Here is an 11,455-nt window from a genome sequence, read left to right on the forward strand (position 1 = left end):
ATATGATTATACCAATGTAATGCTAGAATGCGTATGAGGACTCCCTTGCGGTTTTGGAAAGAGCTGGTGGTCATGAGGTGAAGCCTACTTCTCGCCGGGTATGATATTATAATCTAGGTAATGCTTCCCCTCACTTTCTCACATCACTCACTCATACATGATGGTTCCCTACTAAGTTTCATCCCTCATAAGAGTAAAAGATAGTCATTATTCACTTATCATGTAAACATAGAATATCAATTGTGTATCAAGTAATCACGTGTGACGAGGCTCCTATCTAACTATGTGTAAAGAGAGAAGAGAATGAGGAATGGCTCATAAGAATGGGTGAGAGGCATGTTAAGGATGACTGACCGGCTTAGAATACTTAGATAGCTTACTCCCACAAAAAGTAGAATGGTATGAGAGAATGAGTGAAGAGGTTATCAACTAATCTTGGTGATAATTTAATCAACATTCACTATGAGTAAACAGAGATGCTTCCAGAATAATAAGAGAAACCCCACATTTTTTATATCAACCATCTTTTTTTTTAAATGCCCTTTTTTTCTTCCTTTTTTTTTCAACAGGGGTGAACCTAAATGGAAGCTTAATGTGGGAATAATGGTTGATCAACTAGACATTATTAGATGCATTCCAGGCTAGTACCATGAAGATAAACTCAGAATAGAGGACATATGCATGAACAAAGAGAGGTATACAAAGGAAAATATATCATAATTGGGTGATATCACAAAGGAAAGAGGATAGGAAACTTGGGAGTAAGCATATCATAGTATTCTAGGACTAGCGGGGAATAGATGGGCACCTATAAGAATGAGTGAAATTGGGTTAATGGTAAGGGTAAGATAGAAAAATGGGCGAAGAGGATACACATATAGGTTTCAAAAGGTATTTTAATGTGGCCCAATGATAGGTGATTCTCTGCCTTAATAATTGAAAATATGACCATTTTTACCTCAAGAGAGATTCACTTAGTGGAGATTAGAAACTAAGGACATGATTCATTCATTGGTCGATGGATGATGGTGGCTCACTCCGCATTCCCCTAAGACGATAGTACTTCAACCCTTAGATTTTCAATTCTGTTCCTCACCCTACCAGATATCCTAACCGTTTGGAAGAAAAGCACATGCATCTAGACCATGGTTCATACCATTAAGAGATGTATTTGATCCGCTACATGAGCCTAACTTCTATACTCATGTTGATGGGATAAGGGGTGAGTGATTCTCCAAAATGGGCATGATTAAATTTATACAATTATATGCTACCCCCTAACTTGAAAGCATGTAAGGAAAAAAAATCTTGGAACCCAAGTTTTCTTCCCCCCACTTGAAATATACCTTGCCCCTAATGCAAGAAACTAAGGATAAAGATAAAATAATCTGCAAACTGTGTGGTTCATATGCCATTGATGTTACTGTCATGTCATGGATCCTTGTACTATGTAGTTTTGCATTCTCCATATGAATCTCCTGACAAAAAGAACAAAATACCTAAAAACCCCCATTTGCTTGTGACTCTCTATGCCCATGTGTTAGGCCCCTAACTAGGCGGCATTCCGTGCCCAGAGGCCTGCGTGCTTATTGGGAGGGTGTGTCTGTTGTATCTTGGCTCACGACATTTTAAGGACTGAGTCATAATGGGTAGCGATGCCCAATACCTGATCTTTCAGGCCATTACCACTATCGGTGGTGATTCACGGCAGACTGTGCACGTGCTCATCCGTAGCCAAGGCGGGACGGATCAAGTACGGTCCGCGCGTGCTGGGCGCGCGGGCTGAACGATGTGTGCGCGCGCGCCAAGCGCCGCGCACCAACGCCAAGCGCCGCGCGCCAACGCCAAGCGCCACGCGCGGGCGCCAATGCTACCCGCTAGCGCCGAGTGCTGCACGCTGGAGCAGGAAGTGCTGCGCGCAGGTGCGGGACGTGCAGGCTGGGCGGTGTGCCGTGGTTGCAACAAGCGGAGTTGTGTGGGGTGCCGTGCAGTGGTCGCGCGGGCAGCGCGCGCATTGCGTGTGCAGGGCGCGGGGCTGGGAGACATCCCGCCAGGAGACTAAGGCATGTGGCACACTGAGAGCGCCAAGACGGCACAATGGGCGCGTAGCACTCCTACGGGTAGTGCTGGGCGTGCAACGCCCAGCTCGGGGCGTCAAATGTGGCGTTGTCGCGCAGGCTACACACTAGAGTGTCGACATGGGTGCTGGTGGCGTGTGTGATCGTCAAGGTAGGGGTCGCGTGTGTGATCGCCAGGCCCGCGAGCGCGCGGCGCCTTGCCCGGCGCACTTGTGTTGCAAAACAGCGAGCGCGCGCGCGCGGAGCAGTGGCCCTGAGGCGGTGTGGCGACATTACCTCGGTGCAAGGTGCCTCGTCTCGTTCGTTGTATCACCCTCGTCTTCCCCCATGTAATTATCCCCAATGATGATGTACTCTTTATGATATAAATGCAATGATCCTATTCACTGACGGTGCCTAGCACTACCATCTCCACTAATCCCTTCTATGCGATCTTAAGCAATTGCAAAACTTCCGCTGCAAGAGACCAAGGCTGCTCAGTGTTCTTCTCCAAGCACTGAGGCCGGCACACGCCAATCCTGAGCAAGCAACCTAGCCCGAGATTTGACCGTGTGACACCACGTAATAGTCCAGTAAACGATTCCAGCCCAATAACCTTTATTGGCCTTCTAAATTAATTAACTATATTATCATATAGACTAATTAATGTCGGATTGATTAAACCCAATCGATAGGTCAGTGTCTAACAAGTGGGGTGCCATGCTACACCTTGTGCTCTAGAAGGTACAAAGGAGTGTATATCAACTCACTCATGGAACCTGTTCGTCATTGGTTACCGTGTATGTATAATTCCTCATCCACTTGACGCTCCTTGTATGCGACTTAGGGTATGGTCAACTGTCAAACCCTAATCGGTCATTTGAGTGAGTAATGATGCATTCGAAATCATCAGAGAACTCTTCTTCGATATTTCACTGCCTTGGCCAACGACTTCATCGCATCGTCTTCCTTAAGATGTCACCTCTTATACTGAGGGTGGACGATCCCATCTTGACCACTCAATCGTCTTTGTAAACTTCTTGATGTACCATGAACTACGAAAGCTTAGAATCTCATGATTAGAAACTCGTTGGCCATAGTTAAAGTACAACCGTCCATCCACAAGACATCTTTGGTGTCTCAGGTCTAAGGGCCACTTACACAATCGTAATGTGAATCAACTTGATTGACACTTTGGTATAATACTATTCAGGGATTTGGACAGATCAATTCAGTGAACTCTTTCCACTAAAGAGCACACACTATCTATACTTAGTGTCTCCACACTAATGGCTATGGGACCTGCCATACTCATCATATGAGTAAGGCTAGATAGTACTATTCTATCAGATACTTTGATGTCCTTCTCGCGTATCCTTCGAATAGGAATGTTTAGAACACATGCTTAAAGACTAGTGATCTCTGTATCACGATCTCATCATAATTCACTAAGTCCAATCATGTATTCATGGACTTCATTATAAGCATCACACACGCATTATAATAAATATGTTGTATTAATGAATATGAAATGAGATGTGGAATGTGTGATTGGCTTACCGCCACATATATTTCCATCAATTACCCTTTTCAAGTTTCAAGAATCAGTTTTAATTTTGGTAAGAACAATGGTTGAACAAAGATAAAGTTCAAATTTTATGGAGGAAAGACCTAGGAGTTTAGATGATAGATGTGAGAAATCTCCTGGCCCTACTCTAAGTACTATGAGGTGAAGATTTGCCTTTCCATCACCAAAAATGGATCTTTGATGATGGAGGTGACGACAAAGAGTAGTATCAGACAATGTTCCCCCGTTGCTGTTTGATTTCCATAATAGAGAGTTCAAAGGCTATGATAAAATCAGAACCATGGACTCAAGTTAGAGTTGACCTTGTATCTAGTTGGAACTGCATGTGAGAGTTCACTATTAGCAACTGCCACTACTTATGTACCACATGAAAGAGAAATGAAAAGATAACAAAAGACATGAATGGATCTTGACCATACCATCATCTGAAAAAATGTTGACGTTCAAGACTAAAATGTTTCGTTTCAAAATAAGTTCATTCTAATATGGGCATAAGGTTTGGTAAGCTTGAAACCCCAAAGTCAGTTTACCTATTTTACGTGCAGCTCTCGGTTAACTCTTTTATGTGCGCTTTGGATCAGCCCACATTGTAGCTGAAAGTTCCAAGTTTGTTAAACCCATTTTGGAATATTCAAAACTACATAAATGAACACCACATAAATTCAAGATCATGCGATATATAAATTGAAATGAGAAACCTTCTTGCAGGAGTGTGCAGGGCCAACACTAAGGTTCTATGCCTTGGCACCATGGCTGCAGCTGCAGCCTGTGGTGTTGCCTTGGAGCTCGCGGCTACAACATATTCATTATACCTGCAGTGCTGCCTTGGTGCCCATGGTTGCGGATGCCTTGGCTAAATTGTTGTCACTACATTGCCTCAAACATTTCTTTTCATGAATCAGAATTTCTAAAATTTCAAATAAACTTTATCTTCCCAAGAAAATTCAAACACTACTATGCAAATAAAGTGTTTAGGTCATATTAATTATCTTAATCATGGATAATTCATGCTAAATTCATGAAAAATGGAAAAATAAATATAATAAATGCACGGAATGGGATTATTCTTTAAACAAAAGGGAGTATGGATTGCAACTGTAGTTTTGAGACATGATATTACCTAAAAAATTATATATATTGAAATACTATATCTCTGACCTATGAAGAGGCTATCAAGTAAATCTCTCAGATATTTACTTGCATCGTTATGTCAAACATTATAATCAAGTTGTCTTGATGCCGGAAGTTGTTAGGGACCTCGTCCTGTCGGCACCGAATATGATGGTTCGGTATTGAGAATATATGGTATCGAACGTCGATGGTGTCGTCGTCCGGCGGGAAAGCCTAATTGAGTAATGCTACTACGATGCAATGCTTGATGCACCTAGATGTCGTACTAGCAAGCGCTGACTAGCAGCAGGTGTCGATTCCTAGCTCAATGGAGTCGCCGGGTGATGGCAGGATGACCTCTCAAGCCTTGTCGAAAAGGACGAAGATGACTACGACGCCGAACGGAATGAATCCGTAGGGGCCCACACGTGACGGACGGGCTCGGACCGTACCAGTACGATGCTCAAGTTTTTCATAGTGTACGCTCAACCTTACTCTCTCACCTATTTCTAACCCGAGCGCGATGGAGGCAATCAGAAAGTATACTGTAGTAAATAATATGACAGGCGGGCAGAGAGAGAGGACATACCTTGTCGGTGTCTCCGTGCCAGAGTCGTTCTGCACTAATGCGTCAAAGCAATCACGGGTGGTGTTGGAGGCAAGAGGTGTCGGAGAAGGAACCGGCCAGGCATGATCGCTATAGTCTAGAGTGGGCAATCGGGATTCAATAGAGGGAGGAGAGGCAGCAAAATGGTGCACCGAGGGATCCAGACTTCCTCGTCCATCAATAGGATAATCACTGTGGCAACGGCCTAGCGACTGCTAACCAGATGTTTGGAGAACTCCAACAAGGCAAATCGGGGAGGGTAAACCCCGTCACAAGGTCTCGAACGCAAGCCATTGGATGGAACAAAACATCACCATCAGGGCTTGGTGACCCACCATGGACCACGGAGTGCGAGTTGATCATCGTTATAGCGTCGGGGTCGGGCACGAGGTCTCGGGTCCATGAGACACACACTGGCCCCCCGCTTGGTAGGGCTAGCGGTCACGGAATTAGCCTAGTCAATGAAGTTGACCAGGTGTTCGATCGTGGGCCTCCCCGATCAGAGTCGAATTGACTAGTCACGGCAGCAGGCTTCGTTGATTGGGGTCAACTGCGCTGACTGCGCGTCCTCGATCTCAGTCAACAACCCTCTCGATCAGGTCGAGTTGACTGCTACAGTGGCCAGCTCCCTTCATAAGGGTTGTCGATGCTGACCGTGTATCCTCGATCGCGATTGGTGAACTTCACGTCCGGGCAACCGCACGAGCGACCGATTGTCCGATCTGGTGATTCTCCTATCAACAGCCAGCTAGTCTTCTGGGAAAGAGGATGACCCAACCACGTCAGGGGTTGGCCATCAAGAGCATCGCTCGGGTCGCCCCGCAGAAGGGTCGAAGCGGTCCCGTCGCGTAGGCGAGTTGCACCAGTAGTTGACCCAACGACGCCGTGATGTTGCACCCGCCATGAGGGATAAATATTCACGGTTGAGGAGATGGAGGCAGGGCCAGGCTGAGGCAGAATCCGCTGTGTCCTCCTCCACTGAAGTACTCTCATTCAGGCCACACAAAACTCTCCCACCGCCTCCTCCTTCTTCTAGGAGGCGGGACCTACTTTCTTCTTCAATAAAAAGCTTTAGAGAAAAAATCAAGTCCGCCTCCTCTTAGGGCACCCTTATTCCCTTATAATGAGGGGTAAACAGGTCCTAAGAGGACACAAAGGACGGGCAGGGGAAGGACTGATCCAATAAGGGACCCCTTATAGAGTGGGTTCCCAATTGCAAGAAAATAAAATAAAAGGAAGGGAATGAGGGATGGGGAGGGGCCCAAGTGCTCAAGCTCCCACCCCATCCTAAAACCAAAATAAGAGAGGGGTACACACACGAGAAAATGCATATGTAAACCGAAAGAAATCGACAAACAAATGGGAATAAGCTGAATAAAACCAAATGGAATTGGTAGATATGAACGTGCCTTCACTCGGGATATTTGAACCCAGGCACCTTCACGGTCGTCTTAGCGTGCCGGTTGTGTTAAACACGAACCGGAGGTGATGCCGATGATGTTGTTGGCATCTCCGAAGACGCTTCTCGGAACTCTGGCTGCTCTGTGCCATCATGTCTAGTACCCTCTATCAGCAATATGAGGTCCTTCAATATAAATCTGAATAATTTCAGGACTGAGTCCCCATCCAATGAGGTTGTGATAGTTTTTGGATCTATTGGTCTTTAAGACTACTTTTTATCTAACTATTTTCTCATAGAATATACATGTTTCTCAATAAAAAAACCCCTTTTTATAAAAAAATACATTTTGTTCTTTGGGATGCTAAAAGTATCATACATTGTTTCAAATTTCCTTAAAATCTATACCTCATAGTTCTTGACTGTTGCATATCAAAGTCATGCCTAATCTCATGAGCTAGCTTCTCATAGGTTATAATAATCAAAGTTGGGCTTCCTTTTCATTTCATAATGCATCTGAAGTAGAATTCACGGATTTACTTGGTAACATGTTCAGCAAGCATGCATCAATAGTGAGTGCATATAACCATGGGAACACAAGCAATCTTATATAGCTTGTCGTGGATCACACTATGCCCAACAGAGTGTGATTATGTTTCTTTGATGAACCATTCATCTAAAATGTATGTGATTGCATTAGTTTAGACTATTATTGTTCTTTATGAACAATATGAACTCCACAATCATTGATCTCATAAAAAAATCAATACCCTTATCTTTATTATATACATCAACATGTAAAGACTCTAACATATCATTGGCATGTTGTCCATTTTTTGGATTGGAGACTTTGATACTTTGTTCATAATGTATGACTAGCAGTTGCATATGATTAAAGATCAAATGCACTAATTATGCATCCCATGCATCTTGTGTACTCTACCTTTGCAATTGTTACTTAAGCTCATAAAGATAAGCCTTACTAAAATATTCTTGCTCTTTTAAGGAGAGATATCAAATTTGAAATAATCATAAGAAACATCCAATAGATTTATTCTCTTACCATTGATGACGACACAATAATTTTATTATTCTCAAAAAACGTAACAACCATTATTCACAATAGTTGTGGAATATCCAAATATTTTCATAACATATGAGAAGGTACTTGCATCGATGGGTGCTGATGAACAAAAAAAATTATATTGAGTATCATTTTGATTAATTTCACTCCAATCCGATATTATTTGTTAACTTGTAGTCATACTCAGTGAAGCTTTGAAGCTAACAATGTCTTCTCCTCATGGATTGGCATTTAGATATGGACTTAATTAAAGAGATATAAGCAAGGAAAAAGAAGTACTAAGATGATATTACTAATAAGGGATTTTATTATTATTAATATTGAAACGATAGATAAGGAGAATATGGGAAGATATATGTATATATATATAGGTAGAAGATAAAAATGTTTATATATATATATATATATATATATATAAAGACATACGAGGAAAAAAAAAATCGAATGAAAACTGAAGTAAAGTGAGAGGGCATCTATGTGTTTGCAGAAATGCCTAAGTGAGAGACTACTTGTATAATATTTTTATAGAGAAATTTTATTATTTTTATATAATAAAATTCATAAAATTTTACAATGCAATGGGTATGATATTAGATAATTTAGCTATTTTTAGCGATTTTATTGAACAAAAAATATGGAGAAAATAACAGAAAAGTGGTTTGAAAATTGTATTTTTTTATGGAGAGAAAATATTTTGATTAAATTTTTAAATAATATGTTTTCATATTTTATGGTTTTCCTTTCACTTAAGCTTTAGACGACAATGATCTGCAGCATGGTCCTGCAGGTTTGTCGCTCATTTCTCTCCTCGTCTATCAATTTCTCAATAACCTCTCTTCAAGTCCAAACCTCTTATCACCTCTGACTAAAAGAATTGAAATAAAAATTAAAAGGAAGAGGGTGATGTTACTGTTGGGTTCTAGAGGCCTTGACATGGATGAAGATGAGGATTCCACGTTGCAGAAGACACGTAACAGAATTGAAAAACATCGATAAAATCATTAAACGAAGTACCTTTGCACGGATCTCATCCGTGATTTCTTGGATCCCAGAGAGAGACAAGTTGGGCTGCTCAAGTGTGCAGCCTCTAGACGTATCCACCTGACCCTCGAAACTTCGAAACTCCTCCTTGATGAGCCCCGTTCTACCTCCACTGTCATCCTTACGCTGTTTCGATCACATCGGGCATGGAGAAGGGGTGTAGGGAGAGTGGAGAAGAAGGGGAAGGCCCTCGAACAATTCTGGCCTGGGTGAATTTTGTTCAGGAGCTTCCCCTATTTATACTAAGTGGGTATTTTTTATAAAAACCCCCAAAACTCAAGTATATCTTCCAATGTCACCCTCTTTTTTCTTTTTTCTTCTTTGTTTTGAATGAGTGGCTGTGAGTGTGCCATGTCACCCTGCGCAAAAAAAGGCAAAAATACTTAAATAAAGTAAAATCCCAAAAAATACGTATAAATATATATTTTGACTTCGAAAAATCATATCTTTCCAAATTTAATATCAAAAAATTCCATTAAAATCATATTCTGTCTCAAAAGTTATATTCTTTTAGAATATATTGTTAGAAAAATCTCAAAAAATACAGAAAATTCAGAAATTTGTTCTAAAAATAGATTTAATCTTTTTAGGCTTGATAACATGCAAATATGAGAAATTTAATGCATAAAAATACGTAAATATAATAATATAAGGCACTAGAAATGCATGTTATCAGACCCCCCCAATTTTAATCATTGCTAGTCTCTTAGCAATGACATTTAAAATCTCTTGGTTGATCATTCACCTTATTGTCCTAAAAACTTGAGCTTGAAGTAATTATGATATCAATTACACCTCTAAATATGATTATACCAATGTAATGCTAGAATGCGTATGAGGGACTCCCTTGCGGTTTTGGAAAGAGCTGGTGGTCATGAGGAGTGAAGCCTACTTCTCGCCGGGTATGATATTATAATCTAGGTAATGCTTCCCCTCACTTTCTCACATCACTCACTCATACATGATGGTTCCCTACTAAGTTTCATCCCTCATAAGAGTAAAAGATAGTCATTATTCACTTATCATGTAAACATAGAATATCAATTGTGTATCAAGTAATCACGTGTGACGAGGCTCCTATCTAACTATGTGTAAAGAGAGAAGAGAATGAGGAATGGCTCATAAGAATGGGTGAGAGGCATGTTAAGGATGACTGACCGGCTTAGAATACTTAGATAGCTTACTCCCACAAAAAAGTAGAATGGTATGAGAGAATGAGTGAAGAGGTTATCAACTAATCTTGGTGATAATTTAATCAACATTCACTATGAGTAAACAGAGATGCTTCCAGAATAATAAGAGAAACCCCACATTTTTTATATCAACCATCTTTTTTTTTAAATGCCCTTTTTTTCTTCCTTTTTTTTTCAACAGGGGTGAACCTAAATGGAAGCTTAATGTGGGAATAATGGTTGATCAACTAGACATTATTAGATGCATTCCAGGCTAGTACCATGAAGATAAACTCAGAATAGAGGACATATGCATGAACAAAGAGAGGTATACAAAGGAAAATATATCATAATTGGGTGATATCACAAAGGAAAGAGGATAGGAAACTTGGGAGTAAGCATATCATAGTATTCTAGGACTAGCGGGGAATAGATGGGCACCTATAAGAATGAGTGAAATTGGGTTAATGGTAAGGGTAAGATAGAAAAATGGGCGAAGAGGATACACATATAGGTTTCAAAAGGTATTTTAATGTGGCCCAATGATAGGTGATTCTCTGCCTTAATAATTGAAAATATGACCATTTTTACCTCAAGAGAGATTCACTTAGTGGAGATTAGAAACTAAGGACATGATTCATTCATTGGTCGATGGATGATGGTGGCTCACTCCGCATTCCCTAAGGCGATAGTACTTCAACCCTTAGATTTTCAATTCTGTTCCTCACCCTACCAGATATCCTAACCGTTTGGAAGAAAAGCACATGCATCTAGACCATGGTTCATACCATTAAGAGATGTATTTGATCCTACATGAGCCTAACTTCTATACTCATGTTGATGGGATAAGGGGTGAGTGATTCTCCAAAATGGGCATGATTAAATTTATACAATTATATGCTACCCCCTAACTTGAAAGCATGTAAGGAAAAAAAATCTTGGAACCCAAGTTTTCTTCCCCCCACTTGAAATATACCTTGCCCCTAATGCAAGAAACTAAGGATAAAGATAAAATAATCTGCAAACTGTGTGGTTCATATGCCATTGATGTTACTGTCATGTCATGGATCCTTGTACTATGTAGTTTTGCATTCTCCATATGAATCTCCTGACAAAAAGAACAAAATACCTAAAAACCCCCATTTGCTTGTGACTCTCTATGCCCATGTGTTAGGCCCCTAACTAGGCGGCATTCCGTGCCCAGAGGCCTGCGTGCTTATTGGGAGGGTGTGTCTGTTGTATCTTGGCTCACGACATTTTAAGGACTGAGTCATAATGGGTAGCGATGCCCAATACCTGATCTTTCAGGCCATTACCACTATCGGTGGTGATTCACGGCAGACTGTGCACGTGCTCATCCGTAGCCAAGGCGGGACGGATCAAATGCGATCGCGCGT

This window comes from Wolffia australiana, chromosome 7 (assembly GCF_029677425.1).
Source record: "Wolffia australiana isolate 7733 chromosome 7, ASM2967742v1".
Classification (NCBI taxonomy): Eukaryota; Viridiplantae; Streptophyta; class Magnoliopsida; order Alismatales; family Araceae; genus Wolffia; species Wolffia australiana.